General features: G+C 42.8%; 1 protein-coding gene across 1 annotated transcript in view; it reads left to right on the forward strand.

Annotated features, from left to right (window-relative positions):
- LOC134372728 (UDP-N-acetylglucosamine transferase subunit ALG13 homolog) overlaps window positions 1-17,768 on the forward strand; it is a 62,737-nt gene that overhangs the window by 20,874 nt on the left and 24,095 nt on the right. The gene's annotated exons all lie outside the window — the stretch shown is intronic.

Here is a 17,768-nt window from a genome sequence, read left to right on the forward strand (position 1 = left end):
AGCCATAAAATTAAAACAAATTTATAAATGAAATAAAAACAAAACTATAAAACCAATAAAAATCCAAATGAACAATAGTTTTAATATAATTAGATAGATGAGGTTTTTCTGCTAGAACAAAATCATTATTACATGACCATGGAACTGATGCTTCCACCCAAATGCTTTTGTTTGGCAAGTTTATACTACCACGTGTTTTGTGATGGCTCAGTTTTCTTACCACTTGCCTCTATTTGAAGTACGGTCAAGTCTTCATTAGCACCAAATGCCATGACATCATTTGGTTCACTCGGCCTAAATGCATCACTTATATACTAAGTTACCTCTGTTCCTTTCTCATTCACCCAGGACAATCCAAGAAGCACTACCTAACACCAGCAATTCTATAAATACAACTGACAAAACTATTTATAACATAAGATGGTTACCCAGAAACCTAGAAAAATAAAACTTACACTCACACAAAAAAAGTACACAAATGTTCATAGCAGTTTTATTTGTAATAGCCAAAAATTGGAAACAAACAAAACAGGAGAATGGAGAAATAAACTGCAGTACATCATACAATGGAGTGCAACTCAGCAACAGAAAGAAATATACTGATATATACAACTCAAGTGCATTATGCTAAGCGAAAAAAAGCCAATCTCAAAAGTACACATACTGTATGACTTCATTCCTTTAACATTCTTGAGATGACAAAATTATAGTGGTGAAGAACAGATTGGTAATTGTCAGGGGTTAGGTTAGGTAGAGGGTGTGACTACAAAGTGGTTAATATCACAGATTTTCTTTGGATGATGGAATAGTTTGTATCCTTGATGTGGTAGTGTTTACACAAATCTACCAATGTGATAAAATTTCACAGAACTATACACCCAAAAAAAAAAATCAGGGCATGTAAAAATGGTGAAATCTGAATAAAGTCTGTAGTGTATTTAATACCAATGTCAATTCATTGATTTGATAATGTACTAGTGTTATGTAAGATGTTATCATTAGGGGGAGCTGAACAAAGGATATATGAGAACTTGCTATACTATTTTCATCACTTCTTGTGAATCTAAAAGTATTTCAAAATTAATTTTTAAAAATCTTTACCTAATAACAAAGAGGACCAGACAGAACACCTGTTGAGATTTTATACTTAAGCATGAGCCAGTCATGACAGATGTCAGAGGAATACTCAAAGAAAGAAGCATTTAGAAAAGGATAGATAAGTTTACCTTCAAAGAAAACAAGGGAAGGACTACTGGCTAAATAAAAACACATAACAGGGACTTAAAGGAAAAATACACAATATTACCAAGGTTACAAAGTTTGCATTAGTCTGTTCCTGGTGAGAAAGCAGCAACTTACTCATATGACTGTTACAGTCACAAAGCTCCTGCCATAGCTCCAGACATCAACATAGTAAAATTCAAGGATAAAATTGCTTTTGGAGGGAGCCCAAGTTTATAGGAAATATTTATGTTTTATTATTTAGGGTGCCAGACCAGTCAGTACCAGACCCTGATACTTGTGATTTATCTCAGGGTGCAAAGATTTTTGCTTATGCTTTTGATTTTTACTGTGGAAGGTAAAGTGTTTGGACATATTGGAAGCAGAGCAGGTTTTGCTTTTATGCAAGACACCAGAGATCTACCAGAAGTACTTTCACTTTAATCCCTGCCATGATGGGGTCTGAGACTGCTCTTTCCCCACCACCATGACCCCACTGGATCAAGGCTGTGTCTGCTGTTTCGCATAGAATGTCACCACTTGAGAAATCATGAAGAATGCAGTCAGCGGAACTATAGGGCTTGGTGACCATTCCAGGAAAGAGTCTAAAACAAACTATTTAATGAATGAATTGAGAGAATTTAGAAAGTAACAAAACAGCTAATATTCACTGGGTTATGTGCTAGCACTGTACCAAGCACCTAACATGTACCATTTCATTTCCTCCTTACAACATAAGGTAAGCATTATCCTCATTCTCAGTGGTGGGGCTGAGACTCGAAGCCCGGCAGTCCTGACTGCTGAGTCCACATTCTTAACCAGTACACTATGTCCCCTTTTAGAAAAGGAACCATAAGGATTCATTAAGATCAAGCCATGCCTAATTTTATTACCTCTTTAAATGAAACTTCTAAAGTAACAGGTCTGAGAAATGGGATGAGCTGATTTCAGCGAGGAATTGACAAGATTATTATCAAGAAGGAGAATGCCTAGTTTGAGATGAGATCTTGGAGGCAGGCCACAAGAAAGAGGAACAATCACATGTGCAGATGCTATGGTGAGAATTAAAGCTTCAGATTGTTGACCTAAAAGAAACGGAGGCCAAATATGTAAAACATAGGATTTATTGAGCAATATGACAATTTTACCTGGGGAGATGCATAGTTCAGGTCGCCCTGAGAAATGCACTCCAAAGAGAGCCAGCAGAGCTTAGCATTTTATAATTACAAGAAGGAGAAAGGATCAAAGGAGAGGGAGAGAAGAACAGCCCCACCTAATTACTTCATCGGGTTTTCTATTAGTTGGTTGTACATGAGGTACAGACTTGGGATTGTTACTAAGTTATATCCCACATGCAGGGACCTAGGGTTAGGGTTACAAGAAGCACGCTAGGTTATTTTACGGCTTTCTGGTGCCATTATGTATGCTTCTAAGTAAAAATGGTCTTATAACAACATTTTCCAGGACAGGTAGACATGACTACTCACTTATCCCAGATCTCCCAAGGCACTGTAATTTAGCTGACCTGGTCAGAGCAGATTCTTCGGTTATCAAGATAAAGAGGCTGGAGTGAATGGATTTTTCCATAGAGTTTCTATGTGTCTTGTTTGTTTTTCTCCAAATGTGAATTTAACCTTCACACCCAGTCCCAAGTTTGTTACATCAGGAACTAATCCTGTCCTCTTACACTTGGCCTGGAGCCTCAGTGTGAGAACATTCCCCCAGGGGGCAGCAGAGAGCAGCATGACACTCCACAATTAGGAGTCTAGTGGGATCCTATCAGATCTGTCTTCAAGGGCACCCAGACTGGGCCCAAAATCTCAGTGTGCAAACACAGGGCTTCAGAAACTGCCCGTTCTTAGCCTCACCTGCCTCAGTTAGCACCACAGCTACAAATCACACTGCCTGGGGAAATGGCAGGAGGGAGGGAAGGCAGGGATAAGAAATTTCATGTGTACAGATGGGAAGGCGTTGGACCCTCACATGCTTTAATGCTACTTGCTTTTCAGGTCCTGAAAAACTGCCCCTTTGCAGCGTTGCTTCATGTCCATGACCAAAAGGATATTAAATGTATATTCACACAGAAAAATGTATTACAAGAGTGCTAAATTAAATAAGCAGGAGGTCACTGGCCTGAGGCTGTCTCCTAGTTTAAGTTCCTAGGTAATCAACTGCAACCTAATTTAGCATGTGAACAAACTGAAAACCTAATTTAGGGGTATAACAATCATCCAGGCTTCAGCCAATCACAGGCTGCCAACAGGATCAGACAGCATCCAAATAAGGCAATTGCTGAGCTGTAACCAATCAAGCTATTTCTGTACTTTACTTCTGTTTTCTGCCTGTAAACACTCATGTCCCATTTTGTGGAGAGGAGCAAGCTAAACCTTTTCTCGTTCTGAGTCTGCCCGATTCATTAATCATTCTTTGCTCAAATATACTCTGCTTGACTTCAATTGTCTAAAGTTTTTCTTTTAACAAGAGGTTTGCTAAAAAGGGAAAAGGGCTCTTCTTGTCTCTGACATGAACACGCAGAGAGGAGCAAGGAGCTTGTGGCCTGAAGGTAAGGTTTCCTTTCTGTCCTCCCAAACTTTTGCTTTCTGGACCACTGGGGGAGTTGTTACAAGAACAGATTTATGGGCCCTACCTACACTCCAAAGCAGCATACTTCAAGAATCCTGAGTAGAGACTCATTAACTGTTGACACCTGAGTAGTGAGTGGAGAATGAGCTGAAGAGATCCAAGCTGGTTTCCCGCTAATGGTTACACTGGTGGACAATACAAGGCCCAGAATGAGAGCCCTGACCAACTCAGGACCCAGTTTTGAATACAATCAATGATCCCACTTTTACAAGGAAACTTCCTATGAATAGGGAATAAGGTGTTCCTTCAAACTCTACCATAGGGGAGAGGTGCCCTGGAAGATGGTGGAATAGATGGTCCCCAGTGTGACCCTCTCCCACAAATCAACCAATTTAGAACTATTAAAAAGCAATGACAGCCAAGCTGGGGCCACTAGAGCTCAGGGGAAGAGGAGGAGAGACCTACGGAGTTCATGAAGGTGGGAGAAGCCATGATGAGAGAAAGAAGGGACCATTCCTACCATTTTGAGCCCCGGCTGCTTCAAGGCTGGAGCTGCTGAGCGCATGAAGTGGGAGCTGGCAGGGGCCACAGCTGTGCCCTTTGTGTGGAGTTGCTTAGAGGTGGCAGGGGAGAGGAGGGCCTCAGTGACCCTCAGGCCAGCAGGACCACTGGCAGGGTTCCTGTGGACCCACACAGGAGAGAGGAGCCACGACAACAGAGGGGCAGCCACTCAGAGGCCAATGAGTCATCGCAAGGGACCTGCACACAGCCCATCCCATGGGAAGTGTTTGGAGTGTGGGAGGTGGGGGAGATGAGCCACCATGGGAACATCAGGGCACAGTATGGACAGCTGATCTGCCCCCCCCTGATTGGCATGGGGCCACTTAGTGGAGACTGGTCAGGAATGCAGATCTGCAGGGGGTGCAGTTTTCTGGGAAGTCTCAGGCCCAGATCAGAGTTTCCACAAAACACAGGTGTACTTGACCTCACAAGACCCAGGAGAACATACAAGGTCAACCATTAAAGCCTGAGCTGCACAAAAAGCCTCCCCAGGGAATCAGCAGCAAAGCAGCAATTTAGCTCAACCACAGAGCTCAAGTGCTGGTCCCTACAGGAAGTTCCCCCATTTCAGAAGTAAGCAAAGGACAAAACGTTAGTTCCAGTGCAGAGTTTAAGTGTTGGGAACAGTGAATAATCCAACACAGATCTGAAAGAAAAAACAAAGTACTCATGACCAGAGACAAAGTTTGATATTAACTAGTAAAGGGCTCACATCACCAAAGAACACCTATAAAACCTAGAAGGACCAGAAGCCTCCTGGGCTCCCAAGCTGGGGAGTGGGAAGGGCCAGGGGCCCAAGCCATACCCCGCAACATCTGCAACCAGCCCAGTGATGACCACCAAGCCACCGCAGGAAGTGCTCCAGGCTCCCAAGCCAGGGCAGTGGGGGGCCAAGGGCCTCAGCCATGCCCCCACAACACCTGCGACCAGCCCAGTGATGACCACCGAACCACCACTGGAAACCCCCTGGTCTCCTGAGCCAGGGTGGTCAGGGGCCAAGGGCTTCAGCCACACCCCCCTGACATCTACATCCAGCCTAGCAATGACTGAGCCATTGCTGGAGGCCATCTGGTCTCCCCTGCAGGAATGAGGGGGGTGCCACAGGCTTCAACCACAACCCCCCTTCGTCCTTCTCCCCCCCAGTTCCTTCCACTTTCCCCTCTCCCAACAACATCTTAGGAGGTTAAAAAAAAAAATAGAATTAATAAATAAACTTTAAAAAAAAGAAACTCTACCATAGATGTCCAGACTTCAGTCTCCTGAGACCACAAACAGATACCTTGAAACAGATACCTGGGAAACCTTACCTGTCCTGGGGTTTGAAACTGTCTGGGGATTACCCTGCAGATAACCTAGCTAACTGCAGTTTCCCTCTCTTTTGTAAATAAACATCACACAAAATTTGTGTGGGACCTTTGGGGCATGACTCCAGAGGCCCTCCAGTATAGGCCTAACCAGCAGTCCTCCCTGTGAACAAATACTAACCACCCTCTCACATTCCTTCCCCCCACAAAAAAGAAAAGAAAAAAATTCTATTATTCCAGCCCAAAACAGTCCCCTTCAATTAAAAGGCAGTCCTCTGGGGAAAGGTGATGGCCCCATACCTAAAACTAATGCCTCTGGCAACTCAAAGGCTCTGGAAACTAAAATTAACCTCCCAAGAGCAATTAACCCAGTTTAGGAGATCCATGGGAATTGGGCTGTTTTTAATTGATCTGAGGTATTGACCTAAAAGAAACTGAGGCCATACATACAAAACATAGGATTTATTGAAACAATATGTAAGTGGGGAAAACATAGTAACCAGGGAAACGCATAGGTCAAGTCGCATTCCAAAGAGGTTGCACTCCTGAGAAATGCACTCCAAAGAGGGCCAGCAGAGTTGAGCATTCTATAATCAAAAGAAGGGGAAAGAAACAAAGGAGAGAAGGAACCGCTCCTCTCTAATCACATCATCAGTTTTTCTATTGGTTGTACATGATTTACAGATTTGGGATTGTTACCTGGTTGTATCCTATGCAGGAAACTAGGGTTATGAGAAGCATTTTAGTTTATTTTATGATGTTCTGGTGCCATCAGGTCTGCTTCTCAGTACAGCATAAGGTCTTATGGTAACATGTTCCAAAACATGGGACATGACAACTGACTTATCCCAGATCTCCCAAAGCACTATAATTTAGCTGATCAAAACAGATTTTTCAGCTATCAGATGTAATTCAGTCCCTTTACAGAAAAAAAACTTCATGAACAAAATTCATAATCAACATTCCCAGTTTTCTGATATTAATCAAGACTCTCAGCTGTAAAAAAAAAACGATATTCTATCATTTGCAGCAACATGGATGGAACTGGAAACCATCATGTTAAGTGAAGTAAGTCAGGCACAGAAAGACAAATACCACATGATCTCGCTCATATGTGGAATCTAAAATTTTTTTTTAAATTTTAAGTGGTTTTCACAGAAGTAGAGAATAGAATACGGTTACCAGAGGCTGGGAGGGGAGGGGGTAGGGGGAGGAGAGGTGGTGGACTAACGGGTGTAAAACTATGCTCTCTACCCTAAGTGAATCACTGTGCAGTATATGCATATATTGAAACAACACAGTGTACCCCACAAAAATGTACAAGTAAATGTTAATAAATAAATATTTTACTATCTAAAGAGAAAAAAATAAAGACTCTCCACCAACCCAAATCCTGCCTGGAAGGAAAATAAGTATAAAGGCCAATCTAAAAAAGCCTCTCTGCTTTAATCTTTCCATAGATTTAATTTTAGACAATTGCCCAGAATATCTTGAACCTTTCTAGTTCAATTTCTTCGAGAACACTATTAAGAAGCCCTCCCATGCCAATCTAATCAAAAGTCCAGGAGGTTTCTTCTGGCAGTTTTGTTTGGGGGGCGGAGGGGTTGTACTTTTTTTTTTTTATAGAATCAAAATTGATTATTCATATTTTGGGGATTCAACACTGAGATATGTTGATCAAGTCAATATTACTAGCATATATACTGTTACAAATCACAATTATTCTTTATGCCCCTTGTCCAATCGCTCCCCATCCCCTTCTCCCTCCCCCTCCCCCCTCTAATTAACCTAAATTTCTTCTCTCCCTCTGAAAGAATAATGGTTACTAGGTTGATTTGTTGCCTAGATGATCTGTCCAATGCTGAGAGGCGTGTTCAGGTCCCCCAATATTATCATAGAGCAGATGCTGCTTCTGTCACTCTGGAATGAGCTTTGTGGAGAGAGACATCCTCTTCTTTTCCTTGGTCTCTGCTGGTGACTCTCCTTGTATCACTGCACTCCAGTGGCTGGTGGACCATCTGCATGGTGGTTGTAGCATCTAGCCGCTTTTGTGGCAGCTGTGGTTACTGTGGTGGCTGTGGTGGGCCACCCACATGGAGGTGATATTTTTGGCATGCTCCTTGGTGCTGGTGGTGTGCCTGGTTGTGGAGAATGTCTGGTCCCCAGATCCATGTCTCAGGTCCCTGGGTGGGCCACAAGGCGCTGACATGGTGTGCCTGGTTGTTGGGCGGTCCAGTCCCTGGCTCCATACCTCAGATCCCCAGGCAGGCCCCAAAGCACTGGCATGGTGTGCCTGGTTGTTGGAAGGGGGACCGGTCCCCTTCTCTGTGCCTTGGGTCCCTAGGCAAGTGTGTGACACTGGTGTGGTGTGCCTGGCTATGGGAGGGGGTACAGTACCCTTCTCCATGCCTTGGGTTCCTGGGCAGGCTCCATGGCACTGGTATGGTATGCCTGGTTGTGGGAGGGGGGTCTGGTCCCCTTCTCTATGCCTCAGGTCCCTGGGTGGGCCCCATGGCACTGGTGGTGTGCCTGGTTGTGGGCAGGGGGTCCAGTCCCTGGATCCATGCCTTGGGTCCCCAGGCAGACCCCATGGCACTGGCATGGTGTGCCTGGTTGTGGGAGGGGGGTCAGGTCCCTGGATCCATGCCTTGGGTCCCCAGGTGGGCCATGAGGCGCTGGCACGGTGTGTCTTCTTCTGGTAGTTTTTCACAACACCCTTTCCTCTTTATGAACACCAAGGGGAAATTGTCCCAGATTGTTCCAAATCAGGTATTTGAAACATACCATAGTGCTCTGCACTCCCCAAAGTAGACAGAGCTCAAAGTTGCCCCAATCTTTAAGGTGTAAGGGCCACCCAGGCATCATATGCACAATTCATGACTCCTCCCTGCTCAAAGCTCCACAAGGAGCACGTGGGAAGTATTTGGCGGGTGGTCTCTAAATGCCTTTTGTGGCCTTAGGGCATATAAGAGCTGTTCTGGGTAGGCTTGAGACTCTTCAAAACAAACCGTTTAAAGCTTATAAAGTCTCATTACTGAGACTCTTTTCTGGTATTTTCTGGTTATGCCCATTCCTTCAGGTGGAGCCTTGGCTGTATGGTCTTCTGGTGACAGGGATGTAACAGAGACAGAGATCATCCTCAGCATCCAGGAGACTCCTTGAGGAACATTCCTTTCCCTGCCTCAAGTTAAGTAGAATAGAAAGCCCATAAATCTTTCCCAATAAGGATCTGGCCTGCTATACCTCATCTCAGCTTGGATTAATTAGGTCTGACTAATTGATGGTATTAATAAATCAGGAAGTGTAGAATCACAACACGTCTAGTCGCAAAAGGAATTGGTGCATTGGCATTTCCCTCCCATGCTTTAGAAATCCTGGAATATTGCAGAATGAGAAGGAAACGCAAGTGTCTCGACTACTAACCCAGGCTCCCACGTCACCTGTTTACTACAGATCCAGCTTTGGGGAAATCATTTCTCCAAGTCCAAGATTTTTGGCCTTTCCTTATCTTGCCTTCTGGCAGAGTAATTGTGATAAAGAAAACATGCTATATCATGTCACCATCCTCTAACAGAAGTGGAATCACTTCTAAGGTAATTTTGGCTATTTTATTCATTTATTCATTGGTTCAACAATATTTATATGCCAGGCTCTCTTCCAGCCTCTGAAAGACACCTGAGAGTGAGCAGACCCCTTCCCCCCAACTTCACATCTAGTGAAGGAATCTGGATAAATAAATGGGCAATAATTAATAGCAAGAAAACCCCATGGTGAGGGAAGCCCAGAAAGCTCATGGAACACACAGTAAGGGGCCCTTCCTCAGGCCAGTGGGTCAGGAATCCAAAGGGTAGGGGTGAAGAGAAGTCAACTGAGGAAAGAAATATTCTGAAAATGGGTAACAGCATGTGAGAGAGAAGCAGAAAAGAGGGTGTGGTTCCATGGGGACCAGATGTGGTTTCAAGGAGCTGGAACAAGCCCTGGATGAGAAGCCAGAGAAACACACAGGGATCAGATTGTGCTGTGACAAGGAGATAGGACTTAATCCTGAAGGCAACTGAGGCTATCAAAGGGCTTTAAACATGCACTCATTCATTCACTATATGGTCCTAACAGACAAAAAACAAATAATTTCAGAGTGATAAGCACCATCAAGAAAGCAAAGCAGGGCCGAACCTGTGGCTCACTCGGGAGAGTGCAGCTCTGGGAGCGCCAAGGCCGCAGGTTCGGATCCTAGATAGGGATGGCCGGTGTGCTCACTGGCTGAGCGTGGTGTGGGCGACACTCACATGGTTGTCCAAAGACACTAACACAATTCAAATTTGACTGCTGTGGAGTAAATCGACTGGAGGAAAACCAGTCGGGGGTCTGTTGCTTAATTCAGAGAGAAAAATCTAGATTGAAAAGATTATTTCCTAAAGGATCCTTTCACCAGGTATAAGCTGCATGGACAAAAGCAGGAAAAACATGATCCAGATCATTTTTTATCAAAATCTGATAATCTTAAATAGCACCATTTATGGAACGTACACTGTGAGTGAATTTCATGTGTATCTTTAACAAAGGGGCTGGTATTTTTTATTACTAAAAAATCAACTTTATCTACATTATTGAAATTGATATTTTGGACTGAGTTGAGAGCAATCCTTTATCCCATAAACTTATTTGTAAGTCTGACAAGAAGATTAGGGTTAAACAAAGGTCTTATTCTTCCTACAAGCAACCTTTTGAATATTAAAAGAATTTAAATTTCAAAACCAGAAGAATTTAAATTTCTTTTCTGAAGAATTTTCCATCTTAACTGCCTATCAAGAGATTGTAGAGACACTGAAACTGTCATTGAAACTGTCACTGCCTTTCCTACATCCAGGCAACCCCGTGTTGATGACCATACTGCCTCCTGCTTTGATGACTGCTGCCAAGAAAAAGAAAATCCTGTAAAGGTAGTGAGTGAGATCACAGTCACAAGGAAGGGACAACATTAAGCCTTCTAGCCACTTTATTGATCTCTGAGATCTGAGGGCAATTAAAATTTTTCTCTTGTTGAAAAAGGAACTCTCATACATTGTTGGTGGGACTGCAAAATGGTGCAGCCTCTATGGAGAATGGTATGGAGGTTCCTTAAACAATTGCAAATAGATCTACCATACGACCCAGCCATCCCACTGTTGGGAATATACCCAGAGGAATGGAAATCATCAAGTCGAAGGTATACCTGTTCCCCAATGTTCATCGCAGCACTCTTTACAATAGCCAAGAGTTGGAACCAGCCCAAATGCCCATCATCAGATGAGTGGATACGGAAAATGTGGTACATCTACACAATGGAATACTACTCAGCTATAAAAACGAATGAAATACTGCCATTTGCAACAACATGGATGGACCTTGAGAGAATTATATTAAGTGAAACAAGTCAGGCACAGAAAGAGAAATAACACATGTTCTCACTTATTGGAGGGAGCTAAAAATTAATATATAAATTCACACACACACATACACACACACACACAAACCGGGGGGGGGAAGAAGATATAACAACCACAATTATTTGAGGTTGATACAACAAGCAAACAGAAAGGACATTGTCGGGGGGGAGGGGGGGAGGGAGAAGGGAGGGAGGTTTTGGGGATGGGAAGCAATAATCAGCTACAATGTATATCGACAAAATAAAATTAAAAAAAAAAAAAAAAAAAAAAAATTTTTCTCTTGTTGACAGATAGGAAGACCAGAAATGGCAAACTCATTTTCATCTTTGATAGAGTTTGGATGTGTTGTCCCCTGCAAGCTCATGTGGAAATCTGATCCCTAATGTGGCAGGGTTGGGAGCTGTTTGAGTCATGGGGGCGGATCCATCATGAATGGATTAATGCTGTCCCTGGAGTGGGGGGGTAGTGAGTGAGTTCTCGCTCTAATAGTTCCTGTGAGAGCTGATTGTTTAAAAGACCCTGGCACCTCCCCAATCTCTCTCTTGCTTCCTCTCACCATGTGACCTGCTTGTATCTGCCAGCACCACTTTCTGCCATGAGTAGAAGCAGACTAAGGCCCACACCAGATGCAGCTGTCCCAGAATTGTGAGCCAAATAAACCTCTGTTCTTTATAAATTACCCAGTCTTGGGTATTCTGTTATAGCAACACAAAAATGGACTAATACAATCTTGCATACCAACTCTAATTGCTGTACGCTGGCTGCCCAAGCATCATGCTGGGAAAGGGTTAAAGGTTTGTTGAGATAGCTCAGGTGCTCTGGTAAATGACCCTGTAAGCATAGAAGGCACCTCTGGCACAGAAGCTAAGAGTGTGTCCTCTGGGAAATGACCCAACTTTCATTCTAGCTTAGGCAAGTACCCAGGTGGAATTGATAAGAATCATTTAGCAAGGATGGAAAACCAACAGTTAGGATAGAATAGAAACAATTCTGGTGACAAGGAATATTTTCCTGAAGCTCTTTTCTGAGTCTGGATGACTGATTTTATATTTTTAAGTGGATGGGGTTACTGAATCCCAGCAAAGGAGAATCCTACTGAATTCATGTGGAAAAATCTCACAGATTGTGATTCAGTAGTTCAGAGCTATGTGCTTAAGATTTGTGCACAATACCATGTGTGTAATACAATTTTTTTAATTCATTAACTAAAAATAATCCCCAAGTGATGCTGATGATCAGCGTACTTTGGAACCAACTCTTATTGCTGTTTTCTCCTTCATCTCCAATGCCTCACCCAGTGCCTGGTACTTAGTAAGCAACCAATAAACAGTAGTTGAATAAACAAATAAATGCTCTACAGGGAATTCTTTTAATAAGTAAAGTAACCAACAACACCTGCTTTTGCATTTTTTTCACATCCAAATTCTTTCTTCCAGACAACGTGGTACAAAGTTCTGGGATATCAAATAGTCCAAAAGCCTTGAGCATATTCAATATTCATTTCTGAGAAACATTGTTGCCTTACCACAGCCATCTCAGTACAGGGATGCAAACACTTGACCTTGGTCTTAGCACCACGCTCTCTCGAGTGAGCAACCAGCCAGCCCTTTACATGGCCATCTAAATCATGATGTGGGTGAGCTAACCACCCAGACCTTTACCCACAGCCATCATCTAAATCATGATGTGGACATGTTTGTTTGCTTTTGCCTCCCAACATCCATTTCTCCCGCTTTGGTAACAGTTCTCCAGTTTCCCTCCCAGGAGCCACTTACTGTCAGTCCACGGCTGCCAGGTGGAATTAGCTCCATCCCAGTATGAGTGCTTGTCCCACCTCTAAAGCAATTAGTTCAGCACATTCTCTTGACCATAATGATTTCCTCAGTGGAAAAGAGGTCTGCTAGGCTCATGGGAAAGAGAAGCTTCCTCCCATCTTCCATGAGACTGTATGTCAAAAAGATAGGAACCTGAGGATTCCAGGAACTATACACACAGGCTTAGAGAGGAGCCAGCGCAGAGAAGCAGGGCCAAGCGGTGCATCCCACCAGCATCATCTGAGCCCTGAATCAAGTCTCACCTGAAGCCGGTTTACCTGTGTTCTTCACAGTTACTAGGGCCAGTGAATTCCTTTAGCTTTCCTTTTTCATTTGTTTGTTTGTTTAAGCTAGTTTGGGGGTTTGGGCCACTCACAATAAAAAGATTCCTAATTGGTGCATCTACAAGCAAATGTAAATGAGAACCCAAGTCTGGCTTGTGTTCTTGTACATCTTCAATAAAGTATTAATAGGCAGCATTTAAAACACACTGGGCTGCTTCAGTCTGAAAACTGGATTATCAGCACTTCTGACATACCTTGGAGGATTCAACTTTGACATTGTCTAGAGGTTCCCTTAGATATCTAATACGTGAAAACACAGCAATTCCTCACAGAGTGTCTGAAGTGCAACCCATAGTCTGTGCTCTGTGTGAGCTACAGCAAAAGTGTCACAAACCCTGGATAAAAATGGTTGAAAAACACTGATGTAAAGGACATATTAATTATCCTTCTCTTCAGGTTCCCCTGGCTCTACCTCAACATTAAGTCAGACTATCAGAAAGCAACAAACCTGACCCAAATTACAATTACTCCATAAAGGAAATGCTTTATTAAATCCCCACACAGGGTCCTTTAAGATTTCACATAATGGCCTTGGCTTTTGAAGAAAAAAAAGAGGAAACGAAGAATCAATAAAGGAAATTGCTAGTGACAGAGGTGAAAAATGGTCCAAGAGAACATAGAAAATAATCCTAAAGAAGAAAAAAACGTTAGGTTCAAGGTTCAGGTGTAAGAAGCCAGGTGCCACCCATACATTATGAACCATAGGAAAAGGGAAGCTAAGACAAGTTTTTACAGTTCCTCAGAACCAGCGTCTCTTTCCTGTTGTCCTTCTTTCCCACACTGAGTTGAGGAAGGGAGATTTTATGGAATTGAGTGCTGTGGGCTTTGGGCCTCTCATCTTTCCTCCCAGGTTGCTTGGTTGCTACAAGTGGGAACCATCTGTGCAATGGGCCTGCTCACACGGGGGCCTTTTCCACAGTGACACCGTCTGGCCAGGTGATCCTTCCATCTTACCGGCTTATGAAGCACTACTCAAAGACAAAAGGCATATTTGTACCTGGACAACTGCCTGGCTACAGGAAGAAATGAAATAAGGCTGGAAACTACCCCTCGAGGCAGAAGAATTAGCAGTTGAAAAACTTGAGATCTCATGGGGAAATATAGGGGGCAAGGCCATGGAAGAAATTACAAAAATTGTTTTTCGTTTTACTAAAGTAGAACAATAAAGAAGATGCTGGATAATGAGAATTACTAACCATGTTTCATTACCTTAAATCAATAATGAGAGATATTATGCAATTATTTTTTCATCTACCATCTAATGTTTGCTTAAAAACATTTCAAGTTTTCACTTCCTCAAACTTTAAACAAGGTGAAACTTCCAGATCTGGTAACATGGCAAGTAAAAACATCTGGAAATGTTGGATAAAATAGAACAGAAAAGAAGTTTTTATTTAACTGAGCTCACAAAAATGATGTGAATGCAGAAGGCCCTGGTGTGACTCGTAGGGGAGAGGGGAGCCCGAAGAGAGATAAGGACTAAGCATCAGGCGAGGAGACAAAGTCTTGGGCCACACTAGGGACAAGTTGAAGCTAAGCGAAGTGTAGATTTGAAATCTGAATGTCTAAATGTATACACGTGTGTGACAAGTGGATCTCCAAACCAAGAAACAAACATACATACAAGTGTACTTCAAAAAGTTCGTGGAAGCTGGCTGGTTAGCTCAGTTGGTTAGAGCATGGTGCTGATAACACCAAGGTCCAGGATTTGATCCCTGTACTGCCAGCCAAAAAAAAGGTACGTGGAAAAATTAAATTAAAAGATAATATGAATTTTTCTATGAACTTTTTGAAGGCCCCTCGTGTTGTCAGGAGACAGTGATTGGCTCAGAGTGCCTGAAAATAACAATCACAAATCTGTCTTGGAGGGAATCTTTCTCAATCCAGGCTGCTTGGAATTCACAAGGAAAATCCCCGCTGAAGATGAATTCACAATAAATATTAATAATAATAGAACTAATTCACCATGAACAAGAGGCAAAAAACAGAGATAATAGAATCTGAAACAACCTAATACATTCTTAAACATTTCAGATGCTCTACTTTTTATTTTTTAATTGACAAATAAAAACTGTATATATTTATTGTGTACAATATGTTGTTTTGAAATACGTATACAATGTGGAATGGCTACATTGAGCTAATTAACATATGCATTACCTGACAAACTTATCCTTTTTGTGGTAAGAACACATAAAATTTACCGTTAGCAATTTTTAAGAATAGAAGACACTGTTATTAATTATAGTCACCACGTTGTACAATGTATGTTCTCAAATATTAAAGAAATAAAGGAGAATAAACACCAAGGAGAAAAAATAAAACACTACAGGAAAGAAAAGAAACATATAGAAAATAATCAAATAGAATGACAGGAATGACAAGGAAAAACAGTCAATAAAATGTAAAACTCTTGTGTCACATGCCATAACCTTGGATGAACCTTGAGGACATTATCCTAAGCATAATAAGCCAGTCACAGAAAGACAAATACTACATGATGCTACTTACATGAGCTATCTAGAGGAGTCAGATTCACAGAGACAGAAGTGGAATGGTGGTTGCCAGGGGCTGGGGAGGGAAGGAATGGGGCGTTGGTGTTTCATGGGTACAGAGTTCCAGTTCTGCCAGATGAAAAGAGCACGGGTGAGGGGCGGCTGCACAACCATGTGAATGTACTTGGCACTACCAAACTGTCCACTTAAAAATGGTTAGGATGATACATTTTATGCTATGTACATTTTAACGCAATTAGACATTTTTTAAAAACTCATTTGAATAGGATAAAAAGCGAGTTAGACCTGAGTGAAATGAGAAGTCGACTGAGTGTGAATCCCTGCACAGCTGCTTTCCACTCATCTGACCTCAGGCAAGTGACTTAAGATCACAATTTCCTGATGGAGAAGACAAGGGCAAGAGCTGCACATTCTCGCAGAGTAGCCATAGGAGTGGTGAGATCACACAAGCACAAGTAAAACCTACCTGGCTCACAATGTTCAACTGCTAATAACGATTGCATTCGCTCTGCTGCGTGCTTTACCTCCCTGTCCTATTCCCAACTCACGGTTCTCTTTTTCTAATCCTTCCCAACAGAAATGGTTTCTTTTATATTCCTATCCCAGAAATGACGTTCTGGGAGGAAAATAGATAAGGAGGTCACTCTGTTTACACTGCAAATTTCCCTAAGAGGATTAGATGGGTGTATGGTGCTTTTCCAGAAAAGTCAGGCATTCGTAGGCATTGTTCTCTGTCCTTGTGTGAGGACACTTCTTTCTGCCTGTCAATGGTAAGGGTTCTTGGGACAAGGAAAATAATGTGAAAGCCCCAATGTACAGAGGGGTAGGAACCATTGTTCTGAGAGGTGGTGTACCTCATTTCATCTAATCTAGAATGCATACTCTTTTTCATTTTAACATATTAGAAATTGGGATTTTCTTATAATTGCTGCTAGGTTGTAATTTAATTAGAATTTTTTTTCTTAGTGGAACATGAAATAAAGGTATATTTCACAATCAATAGCTTCATCAATCTGATGAAACATGATCATTTTGCAAACCAAAGAAATATGTCCACCATCACCTGGGGTTGTCATAATACAGGGAAAGGAGGGATAAATAAGGAAAGGAGGTGCCCTCCAGCCTGTAACAGCTCTCACAAAACTTCTGTTGGCATCAGTGTTTCTCTCTGGGTTAGCCTCAGTAGTGCTATTTTACAGATGTTCTGATGTTCACTTGGCAGCCACCGATACGGACAACAGGTATTCCTTATGCACATCTATTCTGGCTGGTCAGAGTTCATGCAGGACCAGTTATTCATATTTATAATATTTCCCAGGGCTATGTTGCATCAAATCTGTTTAGGAGGTTAGCAGGTTGTAAATCATGACTATCTAGACAAATAGTTCTTTCAGTAGAATCAAGACGGAGGAATAGACGGTCCCCAGCATCACTCTCTCCCACAATCAACAAACTTACAACTATTTTTTAAAAACAACAGCCAAGCTGGGGCCGCTGGAGCTCGGGGGAAGAAGAGGAGAGACCTACGGAGTTCATGAAGTAGGAGATGCCACGATGAGAGAAAGAAGGGACTGCTCTGACTGTTTCGATCCCCGGCCACTTCAAGGCTGGCCCTGGTGAGCACACAGAGCAGGAGTTGACAAAAGCCACTGCTGTGCCCTTTGTGTGAAGTTGCAGGGGAGAATGGGGTCTTGGTGACCCCCACACCAGCAAAGCCACTGACAGGGTTCCCATGAACCCACATAGGAGTGTGGAGCCAAAGACAACTGAAAAAAGGGGCCACTCAGAGGCCAGTGAGACATTGCAAGGGAACAGTGCACAGCCTGACCCTTGGGAAATGTTTGGAGTGCAGAGGGTGGAGGAGATGGACCCACTGGGGGAACACTGGGGCACAGCTGACCTGCCCTCCAATCAGCACAGGCCCACTCAGTGGAGACTGGTCAGGAATACAGAACAGCAGGGGATGCAGTTTGCTGAAAAGACCCAGGCCCAAACCAGA

Source organism: Cynocephalus volans, chromosome 3, assembly GCF_027409185.1.
Source record: "Cynocephalus volans isolate mCynVol1 chromosome 3, mCynVol1.pri, whole genome shotgun sequence".
Taxonomy (NCBI): domain Eukaryota; kingdom Metazoa; phylum Chordata; class Mammalia; order Dermoptera; family Cynocephalidae; genus Cynocephalus; species Cynocephalus volans.